We start from the raw sequence: 26,419 nt of genomic DNA, 5'->3' as shown, positions 1-26,419 counted from the left end.
GACATTAGGAACAGTTCAAAATATCAGCCCATTTTGGTACAAATCCTTCAGGCTTCTGGTAAAAAGCTAAAGATGAAGAGGAATTTCACCTTTTACCACGACAACAACCCAAAGCATACCCCCAAATTACCAAAAGAATGGCTTTGCCGGAAGATGATCAAAGTTTTCGAATGGTCCAGCCAGAGCCCAGACCTGAATCCCATTGAAGATCTGTGGGTGACCTGAAGAGGGCAGTAAACTCAAGATACCCTTGGATTCGGACAGATGTGGAGCACTTTTGCATGAAAGAGTGGGCAAAGATTGCCAAGTCAAGATGTGCCACGCTGAGAGACAGCCTTTCACTCTATGCGGTCATAAAGTGAAAGGCTGCATCAACAAAGTCTTAGTTTTAGGGTTTGTATATTTTAGCAGCCACATTATTTTTTTATGTTTCCACCCTAAAAGATTTCAGTTTGTTTTCCAATGGAATTGTACAGATAACGGGTCACATGGCAGGTGGAAATAAATCTGAAATGATTCATCTTTGCATTTTAATAGGTATGAGTAGACTTTTTATATCCACTGTACAATGTCATGTTTCTATTAGAGATGAGCGAGTATACTCGCTAAGGCACATTACTCGAGCGAGTAGTGCCTTAGCTGAGTATCTCCCCGCTCGTCTCTAAAGATTCGGGGCCGGCGGGGGAGAGCGGGGAGGAACAGAGGGGAGATCTCTCTCTCCCCCTCTCCCCACGCTCCCACCTGCTCCCCGCCGCAACTCACCTGTCACCGGCGCCGGCCCCTGAATCTTTAGAGACGAGCGGATAGATACTCGGCTAAGGCACTACTCGCTCGAGTAATGTGCCTTAGCGAGTATACTCGCTCATCTCTAGTTTCTATCACTGTATATGGAGACATGTAAATGTCACTGTATATGAGGGCTGTCAGTGTACTATATATGGGGCATATATATCACTGTATATATGGGCTGTACATGTATATATGGGGTATGTGGCTACCATTATATATGGGAGCAACTGGCTTTCTGCCTGTATTTGGGATCTGTAGCTATCACTGGTACAACGCGGCTATTACTGTGTATAAGGGGTTAGTGTCTGACTCTTCATAGAGGAGCTCTGTATCTGGGGTTACTGAACAACCTGGAAAAGTAGGATAGAAAACATGTGCTGTGGGGTAATACACAATGACAGTTGCCTCAAGCTTCTCAGAAGTCTAATCTGTTGCCTAGGTACGAAAACTCTGAATTATATACAGTGATCTGTCAAGTTACAATGGCCCCCAGAGTATAATATTTTCACCATACAATGGTCTTTCCCGGGTCATTACAACTTGAAACCATATTCAACATACAGTATCACTGTCAGCCCAGACCTGCGGCATGTGCACTTTGTGGGAAGCTCCATCCAACAAACATGGGCATTTCATTGGTAAAACCCTTGCATTACCCTTGACCTGACCGAAGCTGCCAATTACTGACCCATCTCAAACCTCCCCTTTATCTCAAAACTACTAGAACACCTGGTTTATTCCCACCTCACACGCTTTCTCTCCAATAAAGCTCTCCTCAACCCCCTTCAGTCTGGCTTGCGCCCCGCACACTCGACCGAAACCACCCTCACAAAAGTGTCAAACGACATGATGATGGCGAAGTCGAGGGGTGACTACTCCCTACTAATCCTGCTCAACCTTTCCGCTGCATTTGACACTGTTGACCATGACCTCTTCCTCACTATGTTATGCTCTATTAGCCTAAAGGATCCTGCTCTTTCCTGGTTCTTCTCCTACCTTTCTGACAGCTCTTTCAGCGTCTCCTTCGCTGGCTCTATCTCTTCTCCGCTCTCCCGCGGTGTTGGCGTTCCCCAGGGTTCAGTCCCCAGTCCCGTCCTCTTCTCTATCTACACAGCCCCAATTGGACAAACCATCCACAAATTCAGCCTCCAATACCATCTCTAAGCTGATGACACCCAATTATACACCTATTCCCGCGATATCTCTGAACCATTCCTCCAAAATATCACCGACTGTCTGTCCACTGTCTCTAATACTATGTCCTCCCTTTTTCTCAAACTTAACCTCTATAAAACTGACCTGCTTGTCTTTCTGCCTTCCAATATCTCCACTCTAGTGTCTGCCATTATGATAACCCCCAAACAGCATGCCCACTGCCTTGGGGGTCGCACTGGACTCCGGCCTCTTCCTCGCCCCCCACATCCAATCCCTGGCCCAAAAATGTCACCTGCACCTCAGAAATATTGCTAAAATCACATTTCTCACCATGGACACGCTAAAGACAATTGTTGTTGCCTTCATCCATTCCGACTCAATTACTGTAACTAACTGCTCATTGGTCTTCCCCGCACCAGACTCTCCCCTCTCCAATTCATACTAAATGCGGCAGCTAGACTAATTTCCCTATCCAGACGCTTCTCAGAAGCCTCAGCACTATGCCAATCATTGCACGGTCTGCCCATAAATTACAGAATTAAATTCAAACCCATCCCCCTCACCCATAAAGCTCTCCATGGCACTGCGCCACCATATATTGCCTTCCTCCTGTCCGTACACCACCCAGCCCACACACTCCGATCAGCCAACACATTTGATTAAACGTTCCTCTAATTTGATCCTCTGCTGCTCGCCTCCAGGACCTCTCTAGAGCAGCATCGGTCCTCTGGAATGCGCTACCCCAAAACAGTCAGACAATCCCCGAAGCACGGAACTTCAAACACGCCTTAAAAAAAAACACACCTCTTCAGGGAGGCATACCAAATCTCATGATCTAATCCACCACCCCAACCCCCCACAACATGCCCCCTGCCCCTCCCTATGGCTCCTCACACCTTCCACTTTGCCTGTAATATACATCTTCTGCCCCTGTACCTCCTTATCACCCCCCCATTCTGTTTCCTAATAATTAGATACTGTATGTAATTTTCATACAGTTTTGTGTTCCCCTGTGCCTTCTCTCTTGCCCCTATACCTCCTGAACCACCCCCCTGTCTCTCACCAAATAATTGTATACCATATGTAATCGTCTTGTTTGTGTTCCGTGGTTTAAAAGCGCTGGGGAATAGGTTGGCGCTGTACAAATAAAGATTATTATTATCTTATTTTGCTACAAAATCTGTCTGCACATCATCTGCAAATCTAATACCTTGACCTGTGAGTCTACATAATGGGAAACAATACAATAGTCATGTATAACATTCATGCTACTGGCCCATCTTCACATAAATAAAGACAGAATATTAAAAAAAAAAAGATTTCATGCAGAAAGTCTTCGTCTTACATAATGTTCCAGACATCAAAAGGCTGAGCAAAAAATTAATCTTTCAGTTTAATTGACCTGTCATGCATAGTGGGACTGGGTAACGGTTACTAAGGTTTACGTGTCTGATTGATAACATAATCATAATGAAAGCTCCACAACACTGACAGCTGCTCCACCGCCTCTTGACAAACCGCTCACTCCTACATCTTACTATTGCTTTGCAGTATAGAAGGATAGGCCATATTTAATAATTAACATTACACCTGGGGTTATCATAGATTAGGACCCTTTTACAAGGAATGATTACATTCAGATAATCGTTGAATCATGCGAAAATGAACAATTATTGTTAGGAGTAAACATGGCCAACGATTGAACGATGAATGATAATTAGTTTTTACTGATTCTTCATTGTCCATTTTATGTAGGCATAAAAATCATTGTCATTCCATCTAAAAGGACATTGTTCAGTTGTTTGCAGACCATTCCCAGGTATTTCCAGACTCTGCTGAAAGACTAACAATGGACTGAATGAGCTGCGCCGAAAAATTGCTGAAAAAAATGTAAACGATTATCTGCACGTGTAAACAGAGGTCATTTGATGTCACTCGTTCCAATGATTAATTGCTCCATATAGAAGGACCCTTAGGCCAATACTAGTTGATTGGTGGGGGAAAACTCTAGAGGCCTTCGATGATCAGCTGAATGGAGAAGTCACAGAATGAACAGTGCTTGGCCAGGGAGAAGAGGGCCTTATAGTTTTGCCCAAGCAACAATTTGGCAAGGGAGGCACTATTCTAATGTCTGCATCTCTAGTTAGAATGGGACTACCATTTGTTTGAGTTTTTTTAGAGCCAATATTCTAGGCTTTCAAGCAAGACCAAAGTCACAGCAGTAACCCTATTCTATCTGGAGACAGAGCAGGTTGAAGTGGGAGTTGCATGTACTAAACCTGCAGTTATCCCTTCAGCTGTCATTTCAGTCAGTTCAGAGAAGAAGAAGGACAGCAGGACTCAGAAGGAGAGGAGTTGAGCTGAAAATTTCTATGCACTTGTATGGCAACAGACCCGCACGTGGATTTAGCCCTCTTCAATGGGCAAATCCACACACATATTTCCTAATGCATATTCCACACGGACATATCACTTTTTTCCTTCAGCACACGGATTTGAAATCTATGTGCAGAAAAAATCTTCACCATATACAAGGGGTTACCCGAAAGAAACAGGAAGTCATTTATTAAAAATATTTATTTGTACATTTTGAAACTCCTTCAATGTCATTCATCTCTGTTTGAAGCAATACATTTGTCAAAATGCTTTTCCACTGCTCATTGTTATTGATGTCTTTTAGTGCTTGTGCTGTTTTTTCTTTAACCTCTTCAACATAAGCAAAGCATTTTAATTTGAGGTCACATGGAGCGAGATCGAGAAAATACATTTACACACAATGGTTATTGCTCAAAATTCGTTCAAACGATGTCTTTTTAGTGATAATTGCGTGTAAATGCTACCATCGTTAGCTTTTCAGCCGAACGATGATTTTTAGTTCAGCATAAAAACCATCATTTGGCCGGGCAGCTGATAGCAAGGACCGCATGCTGTGATTCTCTGTGGCAGTTCTGATAACATTGTTTTCAGCTGTTGTCCCACAGAAGAACAATGGAGCCGTATGCATATAACAGACCACCCGCTGTTATCTGCATACAGTGAAGGGAGTTAAATTTAAATGCAAATAAAGCTAATTGGCTACTAATAGGCATTAGTGCCTATTAGTAGATATGCAAAATGATCGCTCTAAACTGTCCGTCAAACTGTCTTTTGAGCAAATTTTGAGCAATCATCTTTGCGTGTAAATGGGGCCTAACACTCAGCGCTGTATGGACAGGTGCATTGTCATGATGGAAGAACCAGTCACCTGTTTGCCACAGCACATCCGGAATGTGGTTGATCATTAACTAAAAAAAATTGACATTTCACCTAGCTTGAAATGGGAGAACCATTCGTAAACTTGTGTTTTACTCATGGTAGCTTCCTTGTACGCTCTATATAGCATAACAACGGTATCTGATGGTTTTTTTCCCAAAAGAAAACTAAAATTTCACAGCTGCATGTTATCCTTATGATTCAGCCATCATAAAATAGGTGAAAAACTAAAAGGTTGGAAAAAAAAAGAAAAGCACTGGATTCATACACAATGCTACCCAACAAGGACTGCTAGCATACTGCCTCACAAGGGCTCTGCAGACATTCACCAGAGGCCTGTACTAATAAAGCTCCACCCACCATAAGAGGATTCCGGTTTCTTTTGGGTATCCCTTTGTAGACTACAGGAGGATTCCTATTGAAATTAATAAGCACAGGCGCGGATTTTGCATCAAATGAATGCCTAAAATTTTCACTGTATGAACATATTCCATGGCTTCAGATGACCAGATGACCCCAGGGTAACAGTAGCATGGACTTTTCACCATGTTATCACCCCCTCCGTATCTATCAGAGGACATACTTGTTCTCTGATGGTCACATGTAGAGGGTCTTTTCCAGAAAAGGACTGTTTAGATACGCACTTGCCTATTTATTAATTCTTCTATGCCCAAGTTGACTTTTCATTGACTCAATGACTGTTGAACCTCTCGTAGGTTAGGCTGCCTGTCCACGGGCGATTATTCATTGCGTTGCCCGCAGTGATAATCCGTCTGCGTTGCTATGGAAAGTGCAGCAGCCGCGTCCACGAGCGGAGAATCATAGCGATTTTCCACTTGCGGGATCTAAATTGTGGCTTGCCACGATTTTCTGCGATTTTTCACGGTGAGCCTGTCAGATAGGCTCACTGCAGAGAACTGACAGCTCCCCCCCCTCCTCCCCCTTCTCTCTCCATGCTGGATGTAGCATCTAAGTGGTTTTACAGAAAGGAAAAAAAAACTCTGTTACACAATGTTTTATGAGTGAATAACAATAAAAATAAAATAAAATGATGACACATACTGTTAAGTGTCATAATTGTTAAAGGGGTTGTCCCCCGGCAGCAAGTGGGTCTATACACTTCTGTATGGCCATATTAATGCACTTTGTAATGTACATCGTGCATTAAATATGAGCCATACAGAAGTTATACACTTACCTCCTCCGGTGCTGGCGTCCTTGTCTCCATGGCGCCGACTAACGCTGCCTTCTCCTTCCATTGGACGCGCTTGCGCTGTGCGGTCTTCTGTTCTGTTGAATGGGGCTTCTCCGACGTGCTTGCATCGGAGAGCTGGTCTGCGCATGCGCAGAAGACCTCGTCGGCGCGAGCACGCCGGAGCGGCCCCATTCAACAGAACAGAAGACCGCACAGCGCAAGCGCGTCTAATGGAAGGAGAAGGCAGCGTTAGTGGGTGCCATAGAGACGGGGACGCCAGCACCGGAGGAGGTAAGTGTATAACTTCTATATGGCTCATATTTAATGCACGATGTATATTACAAAGTGCATTAATATGGCCATACAGAAGTGTATAACCCCACTTGCTGCCGCGGGACAACCCCTTTAAGTTTGCATCCATAATAACCCATACTAGTAAATTAACAGTAAAAGTAATACAAAACCACTAGAATAGCCATTTTTATCAATCTTGCCTCTCAAAGAAAAGGATAAAAAGCAATCAAAAAGTCATATGTACCCCAATATGATAGCAATGAAAACAACAATTCGCCTTTCCCACACCCCCAAAAAAACACATGCTCTTAAACAGCTACGTAGGCAGAAAAGTAGAACTGCTATGAGGTCTTAGAAACAAATCCAAATGGTGAAAATAATTGGTTTTATAGTTCAAAAATTGTAAAACACAATAGAAACTATGTAAATTTAGTATCATAATTATAATGACCTGTAGTATAAATAAATAAAAAAATAAATAAACTCCCAAAACAATGTGGAAATCATAATTATTTTGTATTGCCCTCCCAAAAATTAATAATTTATTCAATACATCATATGTACTACAAAATAGATCCTATAAATACTACATGTCCCGAAAAATACAAGGTCTCATACAGCCACAATGAACTAAAGATGAGGCCTCTTTCACATAGGCGATAGCAATATCACCGTGAGAAAATCGCAGCCATATCGCAGCTGTGTTCTGTAATCCACTTTCAAGCAAAGAGTATATTGCAAGCCTACCATTCTGCCAGTAGTTCACTGTCCTGTATGTCCTTTCCCTCAGATCCCATGCTGAATTGCTCTGTCTCTGGTCCAATCAGCGGAGAGGCAGTATCTGAATGCCTGGCCCTCTGCTTTAACTGGATGATTGTAAGAGTTGGGCATTCAGATATGTTCTGGAGAAATGGTTAGTAACCCCAATATAAATCTGTACACATGTGCTGAAACAGCAGGAGAGGCAGAGACTGTGGACATTGCAGACACTGTGTCTGTAGATCTGTAAGCCTGTAAGTGCAGGGAGAAGCCTGTGAAGATAACTGCTCCCCCACAGCTAAGCAAATGTCCCTGTTACTACAGAAGCTCAATACCTAACAACACGCGATGGGTTGCAGAGTGGCTGGAAGAGAGACCTCTTGTAGCAGCCACTTCAAACTTGCTTGACAGTGGTAACAGAACAAATTGTTAATGAAAGCATAATACAAGATTGATGAAACACACAGACTATTACATGAGTATAAGTTGAAAAGTTAGTGCCCCTTTAATGATGTCATTCCTTGCTTTCCTGGCCTATACTCATATAACTTCATTATCCTGGTTTATTGTATCACAGCTTTACATTGGCAGTAGTTCAAGGTCAAAGGTTTGATTACTAAGAAGTTAGACCTAGAGATGTCACTCCAGGGCTTCATTTCTCAGTCTGTGTCATGTTTGCTGTACATACTTATGCTGCAGTGGCCAATGGCCATATTGTTCCTGGCTATGATCTGTAATTTTAATAAAGCTGTAACAAAATCCCAAATAAATGTCTATGAGTTAGTTTATGGGATAGCGGTCACAGCTGGGGTTCATTTGGTGTAATAGTTTTAGTCTTCAAATTTAATGTCACGCCCCACCGCCACCTTTGGCGTTCATCTTCTGCATTATCTGAAGATGGAGAACGTCTTTTACGTCCACACTTAATTTTTTTTTTATGTGACACAATTACAAGGCGCACATCAAAATCTTAAGAGACTGCAGTTCCATTATCAAGAGAAAGGTTACCACTGAAGGTGTGGCGCTGGATAATCGCTCCTAGTGTCACACTTTGTTTCTGTTACCAAGGAGGCCTGGAAAGCTTCTGCACAATGTGAAGTTAACACAAAAGTTTGAAAAGGACAGAGCAATCTTCTAGCAGCGAGAGATACAAGGCAGAGACATCTTCAAAGGTCACATTGCATTGTTCTGAAAGCAGAACGACTTAATCATGTAGATCTATCAGTGTCTTAGTAGATGCAAAGTCTTTCACCAGGGAATATCAACTGCATCTTTGTAGACGGGCAAAGAAACATATAAATAACACCGTCTAGTTTATTGCACCAGCATGAATTGTAAATTAAATCTGAAGCAGCAGCACTTGAAGGAGAATTCAATCTTTAAGACGTATTCTCGGTCTGTGCGACATTTCCGTCGAGAATGGTGGCCAGAAAATACTGGCTAACGCTGCAAGTAAAGAATCTGAAACAGTCCAGATGCACCCATCTAAGAATATAGGGATGGACAAAAGTTCCAACCGTACTTCCATCCTGTAGGGTGGCTCACATGGGTTCCAATAGGTGCACATCACGGACCCATGGGTCACTCTCTGCAGCCATGTACTGCAATACTTCTAGAAGATAATAGCAATGTAATACAGCATGTGATAGAGAATGCAACAATTTCTGTCATGTCCCAGAAAGGTCTTGGTAGTAGTACATATGCCAAACATATCCATAAGGCAACACTTACCCGAAAGAGTGTCCTTTCTGCATAACATATGTCATAGTAGTATGTATTGGCATGCTGTTCGTTTAACTTTATTGAATGCGGATCAGGGAGATAAAGTTTCTCGTTGAGGAATGTGCCAAGTTGACGCATATTTATAAACTTTATTGAATATCAACTACACTATTCAATCCTGCAAAAAGAGAATACTGTGTGGTATTGTCACGTCTGTCTCCTGTTGCAGATCTGTTGTACTACAGGTTCTCTGGAGTTCTCCTGCTCAGGTGGTGGGGATTGTGCTGGCTATAGGTGTGTGTGTCTCCAGTCAGCCAATTGCTCAAGGTCCGTATACATAAAAGCTGTCTTCCCAGGTGTGGGTGTGTTCAGCTTTCTCTGTTCTCATTTCTCTCTCTGTGTTGTGTGAGCAGGTTCTATGTGTGGTGGCTGCAAGATAGGTTTGTGTTTTGTGGTTTTGTTTGGTTATGTGGCTGGACTCCTGGTTAGTGTAGGGACTAGCGATATTGCTGGGAGCCATGACGTGGCCCACTAGCTTCCAAATTTTGGCCAAAATGTCAACAAATACCTGGCATTTACAGCGATAACATCTGCTACTAGTATTTGTGTATTGATTGCTGTATGGTGTGATTATGGCTATGTGTGTCTTCTTATCCTGTCCAGTTGTCCCTGTCAGTGGTGGCATGTGTATGTGTCCTAGCCTGGGTGCGTCGGTTCCTAGGGGCAGCAAGGGCCCAGATCCGAAGACCGCTGGGCTGCACTTTATTGGGGCGATGTTCCTGCTCAGATAGGTCCTTGGTCATCTTCCTTTGTAGAAGATAGGGAGAGGTGTTAATCGGTGGTTATTTCACCTGGTATTCCCTATCCTTGGTAATGTTCATGTGCTCACTAGCGCGCAAGAATGTAACAGGTATATATTTTTATAATGAGAGTCAAAGGTCAACATACAGTTCAGCTCTGTATGTCTATAGAGTCCCATACTATACAGCAGACACTTCTGTTAGAGGTATAGATCAGGATTATTTCTTAACTCCTGTATGCTGCAATTGTACTGTGAAAAAAGCCTTATGGTTGGGGTGCTCAATTAAAGGAGGGGATTTCCACATGGAACAACCCCTTTAACAAGTCACAGGAACAGGTGCCACAAAATGGAACATTCTAAAGTTGTAAGAATATTTTTCCATATTCCTATCCAATCTCCATTCTTGTTTGCTAAACAAGATGACAGATCACGGTAATGATAGGGAATGAACTAAGAGGGAACGTGCTAATATATTATTATAGGAATTGTTCTTTGCAACCACAAAAGCATTCTGATGATATCAAGTTCCCTGCTATTTCCTTGTAATATGTATCATCACATGTCTGAGCGAGTAGACAGGCAGTTTTATAAAACATTAGGGTAATAGTTTCTAAGCTTTTTATCACTGGAGACTCCTTGGAAAAAATACATTTATTTCTAGGAACTCCTACCAATATAGGCTGGGTCACATCCAGAGCTTCACTCTTCTTATCTCAGTAATCACATAAAACTTCACCCTGCTCACCCAGTTATTACGTTCAGAGTTACCATTCCTCTTCCAGCACAGTGATCACAACTAGAGCTTCATCCCACCCCAAAGTAATCACATCCAGAGCTTAAAGGGCTTGTTTTACCAAAAACAACTTTTATCTGCTATCCATAGGATCCCCTGATCCTGAGAATGGAGGTCCCGTGTCCCCCTCTTCTCATCACTGTTCAGACGCTGCACCCACCTGCAGTGATGTCAGATTGAATGGTGCGTCGGCCAAGCATGCGTGGTACCGCTCCCTCCATTTCAATGGGGTTGACAGATATAAACAACTGCAAGTGCTTGGCTATCTTTAGAAGTCCCACTGAAAATGAAAGAAGCCATGCCGAACATGCCCAATTGCCACTCTATTTAATATTCTCGTCATTGCAGGTGTAGCCAGCCCTCAGTAAAAAGGAGTAAGGACAAGGGACTCTCAACAATCAGACTCTTATCACCTTTCTTGTGGATGGGTAATAAAAGTTGTTTTTGTACAACCCGTTTATCCATTCCCTCTGTAATCACAACGTGGGAGCTAATCATACTTTTGCCAATTGAGCAGTGGTGACAGTGAGACCCATTGAATGAGTAATGGTTATGCTCCACCACTCATCTTATGGCAGAGCTTCTAGCAGACATGCCTAATTTTTCTATGGGTCCTCAAAATACGAAAATACTGCACACTTGGTTCTGACAGAACTCCAGGGAGGAGGGGGGGGGGGGGGGTCACAGCATCCTGATTGGCAATTGCTCATGCAGTTTGCAGTGATGAAGCTTATAAAGGTGAAACCTATCTATTCTTCCGCCATATTCCAGAGTAAGCGGCACGCCGATTCATCTTTTTATTGATGTCGAAGTAGTTCATGCCATGATAAACTGTTTTCTCCATTTAATTGCCATTTCATGATGCTACAATCCCATTTGTCACTGGAAGATTTACTTTTAATATAGAATCCATAAACTTTAAAGGAAATTGTCACATTCTATAAGCAGCATAAACGAAGTTATGGTGCTTATAGGACAGGGAACAAGGAGTCCGGAAGTGTACTTTTTATACATACCGGACTCCCCGTTCATGCGTTGTCACCCCTGGATGTTGGTGCTTGGTCTGAAAACATGCCTTTTTTTCAGACGTTGCGCACATACACTGTTCTCTATGGGAAAAGAAAATAGTCATGCTCATTGATCAAGTGCCAACTTACAGGGGTGACAGTGCAGGAACGGAACGTCCAGTGAGTATAAAACGTAGGCTCCCAGACTCCTCAGGACTTGTCCTAGAAGCACCATAACTTAGTATAGGGTGTTTTGAGGATATGACAAGTTCCCTTTAATGCCATGCTTGCTCTAGTAGACGCCTGCAGTTATAAATCTGCTCAGTATTCATAAGAAATGAATAACCCAACACTCTTCTTTTATCATCCTATGTATTTGATCTTGGCCACCGCAGCCCAATATTGCTCACTATCAAAGAGAAGTTTTCTAGCCAGGTCCCTGATGAAAGCTCATATTAATGGGCCAATTTCAAAGGTAGACTTGCTAAGGTGTACAGTACAGGATACAACTCCGGTCCCACAGTTTATACCATATGCCCCATGATTTAAAAGGTATGACTGGTCATAATAAATGGCTGCAGTGTGAAAGGAAAGTGAGAAGTCCACTTAAACAACAATTTTTACATATATAACTTATCGCACAGCAAGTGGTGCACTTACATATATAGCATGTCTGTTTTTTAATGCTATTTGGCATTGAAGAAAATGTAAAATCGACTTTGAGAAAGTTAGCTGAGCATGGTGTCCAGCGGCTTATAAAATCCTTTTGCCATGGGATCTAATTGAAATGCTATCTACAAACAAGCAGCTTTTGATAAAAGAAATACATTTCCCGCTGTTAGCATTTTATTGTAGATATAGGCTACAAGCTATGACAACTCCAGTCAGGAAGCTGATCTGTGTGCAGAAGAGAAATGTGGAAGCAAACTGGAAAGATAAGGCTGGAATAGTAAAGAACGCAATATAATATAAATATAATACAATTCATAGGTCCTAGGAAACTGTATGGATAGATTACACATCCCAAACAGACACTGAAGATGGAGCCATTCTCAAATGAAGAGGCCATCACGTTATTGGATGGGAGGCGAATTTGTAATGGTAAAATACAGGACAATTCAAAAAAATGGTGCAAAAGGAAAGCTGATTTTTTTTATTCTTCCATGAATTGGCATACAGCAGCCAGAATGACATGAAAACACCTAACAGAAGTTTGATGTGGACGCTGTTGGTGACACGGCAGATGTCATGTCTGTAGTCCAAGTCTGCCCAACGTGTCCCAATATATCCTCTGTTATTGATTCCACTGCAGTGGAAATGCATTGTTTTAGGTCAACTAGTGTCACTAACAGAGCCCACATCAAATGTAATAGTTTCTCAGGATATGGCAACAATCTCTAGTGTTGGCCACTCAACAGTAATCTCAGCATCAGTGTCTGTATTTCCCTGGATCTGTGTTACTTCTTATACCAGGTTCCCTTTTTATGATAGATTTGTGTTGATTTATCACTGCTGAGACCTCTGTTATTAGTCCAACCCTTCTCTTGGGTTACTGCTCTTATTCACAGTTGTCACTGCCTCTGTCACCCCTCAAGTAAGCAGCCAGCTCCCCTACTGAGATACAGCTCTGGTACTACTCATAGAATACTTTACACACCAGTTGGCGGCTGTTATTCTACAACCCACAGCAGAATCCTGCTGTCACAGCTACTGAACTTCTCCCAGACCCATAAGACCACAATGCCACAACACAACACTTCCTCTTACTCTTCCTCTTCCTGTCCAGGCCGAAACCTCCTCTCCAACCATTTTGAACAAAACTCTGGTGCCCTCTGCTGTGGTATATGGGTACGCCTAATTTAGATGCTGTAGCGGCATCTTTGTGTTACACTCTTGCCTATCCCAACTGTCTATGTACTACATGCTCAGTCATTCATTTGAAGGGGTAATGTATATCCAGAGAAAGCTTCCCCAGATGATCACCAAGGGTTATTGAAGCTTGGCCTGCAACTCCAATTTATGAAAGAGAATTCTTGATGAGACAACCTCTTTAAAAAGATCAATACAAACTCAATATGACTATAAATATAAAAGTAACTCTGAAAACATATCAATATTGCATGCCTACAAGTATCGCCGAGTTCCAATACACTTGGAGGAACGAGGTCTTGCTTTACAAAACTTTACAAAATAGAAGATTTTTGGCCACAGCCAAAAACATTAGGTATGGCATTCAACCAATTCATGCTTTGCTGTGCATTAACGCCATTAAATCATGTTCTGTTGGCACACCAGTGATGAGAACACGCATTATGCTCATTATACGATAATAATAGTAATAATACAAGTTTACACCTCAGTGAATAACTCTATAATAAAGAGGTAATTTATCTTGTGGTTTAAGTGACAAAAGTCGTTAATCTTCCCACCTCCTCGGCACGGAGATGAGATTAATTTCTGCACCGGTGAGGTCTTTTAGATGAGGAGAGTGACGTAGGGGGAGAGTTGATATATGCAGTCTCTTGTCTCGTTGTTAAGATTCATAAACTTGGCTCCTTCAAAGTTACTTCTTTTGTATAATTTATTTGGTTGTTCAGATAAACCAATTATACTGACAGTTGATTGTATAGAATATAATAGATTCTTCTGAAGAAAGCGTTCCCTGGAAATGTGAATATTTAGAGAGCAACATCTGTGTACATAATCCACAATCATAAATTAGGAAGAAGGGAAGTCAAGCGGTTCACCAACTGTTTTCATGATATCTATGAGACTATACGTTGTGAATATTACATCAGCTACATATGCTAAACTTATTTAAAGGAGTATCTGCATCAATAATATTCATGGCATATCTACAGGAGATGCCATAAATGCTTGACAGATATGGGACCTACCTTCGAGACCCTCACATCTTGGGAGAATGTGGGTCTGTGATCTTCCTTCATTGATATAGTCCTGTTCTTTCCTTACAGAAGTAAATGGAAGGGTGGTTCCATGCAGCATTCTCTGTTAAATTCTATGGAAGCTATGGAAAGTATCGATTGCTACTACTGCACCATTGACATCTATGGGGAAAGTGGCCAGCCTAAATAGGTGAACAGGACCACATGCCCAACCTGCGCCCAATAAGTGAGTCTCCCAGAGGTGGGGATTGAATTTCTCAATCATCTATGGAATATTCTGTAAATCTGACATAAATGTATATGGGGAATACCCTTTAAAACTCTTCTGAAAGCTGGAACCTGTGTTGGATTGAGGTTGCCTGAACACACTAGAGGAAATGAAAATGATGGCCGACCCTCCACCTATACTAAACATGTACACATTTAAACTATGTTCTTATTGTTGCACCCAGAGAATATATTAATAAGGTTAAATAGGTTATTAGTTGATCATCTCATAAGAAATAGACATGTAATTTAGTGTTAAGTTATTGGTTCTCATGTCAGGTCCAAATGGGGTTGTCTTCTGTGTGACCTTTGGGGCCCATTTAGAGCCTAAGCCAATCGGAGAATTTTCTGATAGTCTGGTGGCCCAGCTTTAGGCTGTAGGTTACAGAAATTTTACTTAGATATAGTATATAGCCAGTATATAGTGATGTTCCTCATGTGGACACATGGTAGCTTATTCTGAAGAGTAATCTACACAGTTAGGTACTCTTTAATTATGCAGTGCAGTAGGAAGAAGCAGCTCTCTCTTTTGCAAAAAGGTGTTCAGTCCAGAAGCACATAGTAGACCAAAAGGAACAGAGAAATGCATATTTATTGACATTCAATATTATCAGTAAGTACTTCTACTGAAACATACTGTATCAGTGGTGAGGGGGTTATTATTTTCCAAACTAAAAAAAAGGACAATTGCTTGGATTTGTTGTGCTTCTGTCAGCCAACATTAATTTACTGCTCTTACAATAGCAAACCCACTTTCCTTGGTTCTTAGGTATTGGCACAAAGCTCTGCACAGTGCTGTATCACCCTATATCTCCTTCCTCATCTTTACTATCCTACAAATGCTCTCAATTGTGTTAATGATCTTTGACTAACTTTTTATATAATCCGAAGTTCCTATGCCCATCTCCAAGGTTTTTTTCGAGCTGCACCAGTTTTCTCGAATGCGCTATCCCAGGCAATCAAGACTAATCCCCAATATGCACAATTTTAGGCATGTCCTAAAAGCACATCTCTTTATCCCCTAATCTAACTCTTATGTCGACTTCTGTTCTACGTTCCACCGCAGAACTTGGCCCTTTCATCCATCAGTATTTCCTACACCTCATACGCTCTAATACACTTCATATCCGCATATCCGGCTGGTGACCAGCTCATACAGCTCTATGTATATTGCCCTATTTATATAGAAGATGGATGGACCATTGTACAGAACAAGTGCTTGTTCACTCCTATGTCTTCATAGATTGTAAGCTCTTGTGATCAGAACTCTCATCCCCATTATTCACATTGTCTGTTAGTTTAATACTGTATGTTATGTCTAATTTTATCTGTTCATGTACCCTCTGCTTTGTAAAGTGCTGCAGAATATCATGGCGTTATATAAAGAAAGATTATTATTGTATCCTCTATTCTCTTTTACATAATACGTACAACTACTTCTTAGCGGTATAATATTATATATATATAAAGCTACCTTTAGGACATCAGTTTTGGTGTAATCTTCTAGCACTTTTATAAGATTTCACAATCTGGTCAAGTAGAAGCAGATAGAATTCAGAAGTTGGGAAGATAGTAATACATATCTTAATCTTCTCAATTATTTAGTCCTGCCTGCTTCCACTGTACTTGGCCAAATTTTGGGCTCCTAGTTAAAAGGGTTTTTTCAAAATTGCGAGTTATTCCCTATCCTGTGCATAGGGGATAACCTGCTGATCAGTCAGGGTCTCACTACTCAGACCCCCACCGCTCTCTAGAATGAGGGGTCCTGTGTCCCTCGTCTTCCTCCCTGCAGGGTTACTGCACCACTCGCAGTAAGGAGGAGACTGAATGGAGGACCGGTCGTGCAAGCACACTAGAGGTCCATTCATTGTCAATGGGACTGCCGAGATACCCAATGAAATGAATGGAGAGCTGATCATCCATGCTTGGCCAGCACTCCATTCACAATGATGTAACTGCGGAGGATGAAGCCACCCCCACAGTGACAGTCAAAGCGGGATATGGGATCCCATTCTGGATATAGTTAGGGGAGACCCCCACTGATCAGCAAGTTATCCTCTATCCTGCGGTTTTTTGTACAACCTCTTTAGGCCCCCTGTCCACGAGTGGAGAATCATTGTGATTCTCTGCTTGCGGCGGGCAATTCGCAGCATGCTGCGAATTGCCCCGATTCTCCGTGGCCAGCCTATCAGATGTAGATGACCAGCGGAGATTCGGCTGCGGCTCCTGCTCCCGGGCGGCAGCTCCCGCGGCGGAGATCTGCCTTGGACTTCGCAACGCCCGTGGACAGGGAGGCCTTAATGTGCACATTCTGTATATAGCCATTTGCCATGGTCCATCTGATGGTGTACATATTCTGATTTCCTCCATAACACTATAGATAGAAGCTGAAAAACTACATCCATGTATAAAAATACTTTTAAAAAGTCTGATGGGTACCTTTTTGTTCAATAAGCTTCTGCCAAAAATGACTAGTTTTTAAGCAGAACACACATAGTAGACGTATGGAACAGCATATGGAATTCATCCAGAGGTGCACTGAACTCTTTCATACCGATACAGCACACCATATGGAAACACACAATCACAAATACAGTACGTCGCCATACAGTGCAGCATGCTACGGTCATCTACACGAGACCTAAGACATGTCGGCAGTGACAAATGACTAGTAATACACTGGTTCATAACGGCGTAGAATTGTATTGTAGTGTTGGGAAAAGTAGTGTCTTAAGCCTCCTAAGTCCTTCTATCCGTCCGCTTCCCATTGTAATCACCATCTTCTCTTTACTTACAGGATTTTCAGAACTTTAACTTTGACTCTAAAAGTATTTTGTTCCTGATTAAGCCGACAGATGGGGAGAGACTTTAATGTGAAATCCTCAGGATTTTCTTCGGCGTTGCTGCAATCATCAACAACAGTCTAAGACATATGTTACTTATTTCGTAAGTTTACTTTCTTCCTAAACTCAGGACCGAGGCCCCTATAGCTCTGACCCTCCATATCTTCATAGATTTTAAATACCGATTAAGTAAAGAATTGCTAAACTGGTTTCAATTAGTGAAATTAAACAAGAAGGGCCCACTAATACTTGTCTCCTGGAACCTGGCCTTGCTTCTTGGGTATCAGTCCAATATAGTCTTTGCCTCCTACGGCAGAAATAGTAAGTCTAGTACATTTTCACTGCATGTTCTGATGTTTCTTATAAACATTTATAAAAATGGATTAAAGTTGAGGGTTTAGGCTGAGCCATGACGAAGAGAAAAAACAGCTGTGGCTATATCTTGCAGCGGTACTTTACATTCCCAGCCATCAGTGACCCAGATCTACTTTCCAAACACTTTAACTCCAAATACTGTACAAATAAATGGCAGATATGAGCACACTACGCCGCGGAGAGGAGTTAAATTTCAAGCCTCAGTTATGTGCCAGATGGACTGTCACTGCATTGATTTTACTCCAGCGAGATTAAACCCCGGCTGTGATCCGGCACTGGATATTGTCTTGGACAATGGAGTGAAGCAGAATTCAGTAAGGTCAAAGGAAGTCACGTAGAATTGGAGGGAGAAGGTAAACTTTGGTTTTATTAAAAATTCTAAAAGGAATCAATAGTAAAGATATTATCTCCATAGCTTACGGACATCATGCTAAGCTTGCCCAGCATGCACTGTATGACAAAAAGAGCAATATCTTGATTTCAATTAACCTGTAATGTGCTGAGATCAGCGTGTACTTTTTAATCCACTGATGTTTTTCATTTCAGTTTTGATTAGGTCAATATGTATATCCTCCTTTTACAAGTCTGCCTCCAAATGTCAAGCATGTTATGGCATTTCAAATTACCGAATGAACTGCTGAACTGAACTGCTTTCAACATAGTGAAAGTTGGAGTTGTATAAAGTTAGAGATCAGACAGAAGAGACTTCTCCAAAACTTCTCTCAAGCAAACTTGGGCCGACCAACTTCTTGCTATAAGGAACTAGAATATTAACCTCTTCATGCTGCAGTCCTTTTTCTTTTTCTCGTTTTCACTTTTTCCTACTAACTTTCGAAAAAAATCATAGCTCTTTTATTTTTGTGGTGACATAGCCACGTGAAGGCTTGTTTTTTGCAGGGCAAGTTGTATTTTTTACCATTAAACGTACCAAACATTACATTGGAAATGGTTTAAACATTTTGTAAGTGAGGAGAAATTGGAAAAAAAAAACAAACACAATTGCGCCATTTTTTTGGGGGGAGGGGGTTCGTTTACTATGTTCATGGTGCAGTAAAAATGGAATGCTATCTTTGTTCTGTGGGTCAGTACTGTTACAGCGATACCAAATTTATATAATTTTTTAAATGTAGTACTGCTTAAAAATTACTGTTTTAAAAATGTTTTTGTTTTTCTGTTGCAATTTTCTGACCCCATAACTTTCGGCTTTGATGGTTTGTTCTTATGATTTAACCTGTAGTTTTTTTTGATAGGAGCCCCGTGTTGTGCAGAGTGTTAAGGCAGCAGAAATGCAGTCCTAAGCTCTCGCTCACAACCTGAAGGTTGAACCCCCACATGGTTCAGGTAGCCGGCTCAAGGTAGACTCAGCCTTCCATCCTTCTGAGGTCGGTATAAAATGAGTACCCAGCTTGCTGGAGGGTAAAAGATGACTGGTGAAGGTAATGGCAAACCACTCCGCAAGAACAGTCTGCTGAGAAGATGTCACATTGTGATGTCACCCTAGGAGTCAGTCATGACTTGGTGCTTAAACCAGGAGACTATCTTTTATAGATGCTATTTTGGGATACATACAACTTTTTAATTGCTTTTTCTTACACCTTTTCTTGCAATCGGGTTGACCAAAAAAAGCACAGTTCTGCCATTGTGCACTGTTTTATTCTGACAGTACACTATAATGTAATACTTTATACACCTTCTACTATACAGTACAATGTAATACTATAGTACTGCATTATGCTGTAATCTGACAGGCCTTCTGTTTCACTGATGGCAGTTCTGGGCACCATAAGGCCTCATGTCCACGGGGAAAATCAGGCCCGCTACGGATTCTCCATGGAGAATCCATAGCGGGTCCCTCCTACCCCGGGGACATGAGCGCTGAAAATAAGAATTAATAAGAATAACTTACCCGCAGCGGACTGGGCAGGTCTTCTCCTCTTCGCGGCCGGATCTTCTTTCTTCGGCTGGCGGATGTGGTCGGCACGTCGGCGGCGTGCCGCGCGCATGCGCCAGGCACATCCGCCGGGCCGAAGCAAGAAGATCTGTCCGGGAAAAAGAGAAGATCTGCCCGGTCCGCTGCGGGTAAGTTATTCTTATTTTAGGTCTCCCGCGGATCCGGACGGCTTCCATAGAAGCCTGCGGGAGCCGTCCCCGCGGGAGACCAGCACGAAAATAGAGCATGTCCGGATTTTTTCATGCTTCATATTTTTTTTTATTCCCTTTTATTGACCATCCGCGGGTATTTATCTACCCGCGGGTGGTCAATGCATCCCTATGGGCTGCGGAGCCGCGGGCGGGAGAAGAGTTAAAATCCGCTGCGGATTTTTATTCTTCTTTCCCCCGTGGACATGAGGCCTAAGAAGGCTCCAGGCTGCCAAGACACCAGGACGGCACCTCACAATCTCATTGCAGGGGGGAACTTGGTTCCCCCGAACACCAATGAGGGCATTTAAATGCCGCTGTAAGAATTGTATGGTGTATGTCAGGAAGTTGTTAAATGAAGTCTGTCACCAGATTACAGCCCATAAATCACTGCCAACATTAGACTGGCGCTTTGCCAATATGTAGAGCTGCACCTCCTATTTTTCTGAAAATGCAACCATCAGGGAGACATGGGCTTTTAAACATTCTAAGTGCTCTATGTAAATGAGCTGCAATCCATCTTACAACTACAGTAATTCTGGTCTTTCTACTGCTTGCTCCTCCTCAGGCTCTCCCCTTGTCTAATGATTGGAGTGGTGGGTTCACATCCACTTGCCTGATAGTGCCATAGTACCACTGTGGTACATGGATTCACACCCCACAAACACCCTTCACCAATGCACAAAGATGGTAATGCTGCAATTTGAGTATTACGGTAGTACAGTCAACCTATTTATCTGTGCAGGCAAACTGTGTCTATGTGTCTTGTTTCATAAGTTCTTTGCAGTGAAACAAAAATAAAGAAGCTGAAGAAATCTCTGTGCATCAGTATAAATAAGTGCAAATTTGAAGACAAGAGCGATGCAACACATACAATGAGTTAGCTGCATCTGAACTCTTGTTACTTGGAGATTGATTGGGTTATTTTAAGATTAAGTGATAGAAAGGCACCTTGGATTATCCAGCCTGTGACTAAACAGCTGAAGTTGAGTCTCACGGTCAGGCTTTTCATTTACACTGACAACATACTAATCACTGAACTTTCAGATGTTTGATGTATTTAGTCATTGCCATCCATGTTCCTCTAGACAGTAAATTCACCAGATGGCTGACATCAGGAAATCCCCATTATCAATGCAAATAATGCAAAAGAACAGCAGTCAATACTTCAAACAAGAAATGGGAACATCCAGAGGTCCAACATGAAATATATCAAAACTTAACAATAAAGTAAATGGAAGGATGACTTAAAAAAATAAATAAATAAATTAAAAAAAATTATATATATATTTATATTTAAAGAAGACAACCTCATTTTGTAATGAAGCCAGCCCAGTGAGCGGCAGTTCACTGTGTGTTCAGCCTCTATACAGAGGTTTCCCAGAATGGAAGCATACCACTTATCCACAGGATAGGTGCAAAATGTTGGATCACTGGGGGACCCACTGGTCACTAGAAAGGTGTCCTACCCAGTAAAGAGAAGCTTGGATGGAATAGTAGCAGATCATACTCAATGCCGATCCATTCATTTCTATGGAATTGACGGAGATAGCTAAGTGCAGTGCTCAGCTGTCACTATAGACTGGTGGGTCCCAATTGCCTGGAGAAGGCGAGCTAAACTCACTCTAGATTAAGGATAAGGCTCTTCAGAGAGACAGCTTATAAGAAACACAATGTGGCAGGTAATCCATGAGAACAGTCGGGTAAAGAGAGTTCTCTGAGGCTTGAGAAAGTAGATAGGCAAAAGTTTACTCACAATACTCAAGCAAGGGTTAGGCTTTCTATGAGAACTTAAGTAGGCCCAAACCGGAAATAAGATGGCTTCTGAAAGAGGCAATATCAGCTATGTTGTTTAAAGGGATTTTTTAGGTTTTTACTATTAATGACCTATTCTCAGGATAGGTCAACAAAAGTTGATCAGCGGGGATCTGCCACTTGGGATCCCTGTTGATCATCCAGCAGTGAAGCAGGCAGGACATTGTCATCAGTTGTTAGACTCGGAAGTGTAATAGGAGGCATTGCTCCCATTGATTGAAATGGTAGTGAAGCCAGATATTACACTTCTGGCCCTAACCACCAATGACAACGTTTGGCCCACTGCACTAACATTGACCGAACGATCAGTTGACCAGCGGGGATCCCAAACAGCACAACCCTGCCAATTAACTATTGATGACCTATCCTGAGGACACATCTTCAATAGAAAAATTCCCATTATATCCCTTTAAGGGCAAGTTATGGGAAAAATAGCAACATCCAGTGGCAAGGAGTAAAGTACAGCATGAATACTTAAAAGTATGAAACAGCAGTCACTAGTGATTCATTCCTGGAAATACAACAGAATTCTGACATCATGCTTTATTTTGGCAGTCCGTCCCATAGAGGTGAACAAAACAGCAGCATGCATGCTCAGCCACCACTCCAATTAAGCTCCTTCTCACTGTGAGATGCAATGAGGAGGCAAAGGGGCCATGGGACCCTCATTCTTGTGATCAGTACCACTAGTCAGAAAATTTATCACCACTACGGCAAACGTAAAGACAGGATTACTGTACATAGCTCTCATTTAACGCTTTCCAATTCAATTTGTATTCTGGTTTTCCTAGGGGGCTTACTCTTTTTCTGCTGTTATATGCTGGCTTAAATCAGTACTGCAATAGGTGACACATTGGATAGGCTCCGACAGCAGAGCGGCTGGCAATATACAGTAAGGGAACCCCGACGGACGTCTTCCAACATCAGAGCTGTACAGTCTTAAACTATAATGTCTTTAGACGTCAGACAGTGGATTGGAAAGGGTTAAGTCAACAATGAATCTATCTTCAATAATTACCCACTAATTGTTATTACAGGCCACCAGAATTTTATCTTTTAACTTTGTAATTCCATGTCGTATGTCTCGGGGATGGTGAGTGCGCTACGCAGGTACCAGGATACGATGGAGCCCACGGAATACAAAAACAATATACAAAGGTTTAGTTTTCAAGATGAGAATGAAATGAGTAACAGTACAAGAATAAATAAGCGATTTAACTTCACTTCATACTGGCTACTGCCATCTGTACCAACTCAGATACACACAGCAATAAGAAAACAGCGGTGTTAGGAAAACAGTATAACCTTATGTTGCAGATATATCCTACACCACGAAACTGGTTACAGTTTTATTATACGGTTCCACTCAATATGAACCGTATAATAAAACGCTCGCTTTAATATGTGTTAGGCCTCTTCCTGTGGCCTGTGACCGAACTTATTGCTGCAGTGTTCCTATGTGCATTTTCATAGCAGGTCTGTTGCACTAAATACCCTTTTGGACGAGCGGATTGTTGTTTGAACGACTGTAAACGAGCGAGTGACGTCACTGCTAAGTCATTCACAGTCATTGGTGCTCGTACAGTTTGTTTAGGCACGGAGATCTTCATTGAGAATCATTCACTTCTTGTTCAGTCTTTTACATTCTTTTACATTCCTAGTGAACGAGCCAACTATTAGTCCAGCTAAAACAGAATAACAAACGAAAAGTAAACGATTCTCGTTGTTCAGTTGTTGGCTCACATTTAAACCAAACTATTATCGTTCACTTTTGCTTGTTTTAATTATTTTTTAAATACATCTAAATGCAGCATTACACGGTCCCTATGAGTATGCATACTACTATAGCTATGGAGGTCGACCTCACTCACAGTTTGGCGCTTGTAAAGAAGCCACCTTCACTTTGATGTCCTTTGTGGATAATGTCCGGAAATGTTGTTCAGCAGTATAAAGGCTCCCTCAGTTTGGTATTCACAGACGCTCTATCTCCTGCATCTTTTGGACTTCTCCCAGCGCAGTCCCCCCAGTATGCTCCGGGTAGCTGTCAATGTTTCTTTCTCCCGGTGGCCAGGTCTCTCTAACTCCTGGCAGTGTGTCATGATCCCTGCCCCTCAGCAGCAGCCAGACTCTGCAGGCTTTAGTGTTCCTGTTGTGGCTCCACAGGCAAAACTTCTCATTACTTCGTAGACTCAATCTCTGGCGCAATTACCAATGCTCTTACAGTCCTGACGTCACACACGCTAACTGGGCATGCTCATCAATTTTTTCGTGCACGCAGTGAACTTTGGCCCAAATTTTGCCGAAAGTCCATTTACTGCCACGGCAATTATTTCATCCTTTCTTGGGCAGACCCTTACATATGGAAGGTAGGGTCCTGGTACAGCATTATGAAGTGGGGCCCAGTGTGCTTACTGAATACAGAATTACGCAGCGCTAATTGAACTCAGGTTTGCTGCGTTGCACTGCAAAGGTTGACATTTGTGACATAAAGCCACCACATAGGACATAGTCTAAAGCGTGTGCTGCATTTTTTTCTGCTGTTTGAACCCTATTATTATACTTTTTGTTTTTAAGTGTTTATCCCATCAGTGACAACCTCTTTCAGAATGCCAATTTGGTTCCCACTACAGACACCCCCAGCAATCAGATGACTCTGCTGGAGGAAGCTGCCGCCAAAACACACATTCCGCTTGCAGGCAGGGGCATAGCAACAGGCCCTGGAGCCTTAGGAGGCCCAAAAGCCCCTCTACCCCATAAGAATATTTTGCATTGGGGCCAAGGAACATTGGGGGAGCATTTTGCATTTAGAGTCCTGGGAAGCTTACTAAAGACAATATTAAAAAGCTTTTTTGAACTCAAATATAAATCAATCTCCAGCGATTTCCCCCTAACGTTCATTACAGACCACCAGAATGTTATCTTTATGGTTTTGTGAAAAGAAGCAGAAAATGTGTAATTCTATAGAAAAAAAATAGCTCCAACCGCGATGGATATATTATACAATTAATAAGCGCAGGCAATTAAAGCTTTTTTATTACATTTCACACTTTGGCCTATCATACATAACTGAATATTATGATAGAGAGACTCTCATTAACCTTCCCTATAATGAACTGCAAAAGGGTGCCATCTTCAATGTCCATTATCATGAGGGTGGACATATCATGAAAAAAAGTTCACTTATTATCAATTCCTTGACACAATATGAAAATGAATTTATGGTGTGGTGAAGCTGTAATGTGATTTCGAAGGTAGTCATTACTGGTCAGAGGTCCATTAATGGTTATATATGGCTCCCATATAGAATCTTGGCTTTCCAGGACAGTTTCCTCTTTCTCTTATAATGGCTATAATTAACATTCCTTATATTTCTATAATGCAGCCCCTGCGTAGAACAAACGTATAAATGTCATTACGATTCATGTATTTGTTCTAAAGAGTAAAATACATTTGAGTTATATTAACAGGACTCTGTCAGGTCGAACAAGCTGTCCAAACTGCCGGCATCATGTTATAGAGCAGGAGGAGCTGAGCAGACTGATATATAGATTTATGGGGAAGGATTTATCATGCACTATATTTTATTCATTTAAATCCATGCTTATTCTGCGCTTAACAGTCCAATGGGCGGTCCTACTTAGTAACTGGCAGTCACACAGTCATACAGGTAGCTGCCAATCACTGATAGCTCCACCTACTGGACTGTTCAGCTGAGAACATGCAGAGATATAGTCTAGGACATGCTATAAAATCTGCACTGATTTTATTCTATTGTCTAAGGCACACGGGCGGATCGAACCCCGCATGCGGCATTCCTGCATGCGGTATTCCTGGAGTTCGACCTGGTACCCGGCCGGTGACCCCAGCTTACCTCTCCGCCGTTATCTTCTCTGCTGCTGATACACCAGCCAACGCACCGGAGCACATGCGCAGTACAGAGGATGTCACGCCGTCGCTATGGCGATGACGCGGCTGCCGCAACCATTCTGCAATGGTGATTGCAGAATGGCCGCGGGACAGACGGCTTCCATTGAAGTCAATGTAGCCCACACAAAATCGCAGCATCCTGCAATTTCTCCCCCGCGAGCGGAAAATCACAATCGATTTCCGCTCGTAGGCAGGAAATCACAATTTGCCATAGGCTGGATTTGCTGCAGAATCCAGAGGTGGAATGCTGCTTCGAATTTCGTAATGCAAATCTGTCCATGTGCAGAAGGCCTTCATTTTTTTAATTGAATGGTGGTCCTAGTAGGGACAACCCTTTTTAGAAAACCAGCAAGTGACACGTTTTATGGCCTAAGCCACT

The 26,419-nt window shown here is 42.1% G+C and overlaps 1 protein-coding gene across 4 annotated transcripts in view; it reads right to left on the bottom strand.

Moving 5' to 3' along the window:
* DCLK1 (doublecortin like kinase 1) overlaps positions 1–26,419 on the bottom strand; it is a 382,755-nt gene that overhangs the window by 226,311 nt on the left and 130,025 nt on the right. The gene's annotated exons all lie outside the window — the stretch shown is intronic.

This window comes from Eleutherodactylus coqui, chromosome 1 (assembly GCF_035609145.1).
Source record: "Eleutherodactylus coqui strain aEleCoq1 chromosome 1, aEleCoq1.hap1, whole genome shotgun sequence".
Classification (NCBI taxonomy): Eukaryota; Metazoa; Chordata; class Amphibia; order Anura; family Eleutherodactylidae; genus Eleutherodactylus; species Eleutherodactylus coqui.
The sequence above is the reverse complement of the archived record's forward strand: the minus strand, read 5'-3'. Positions and strand labels throughout refer to the sequence as shown.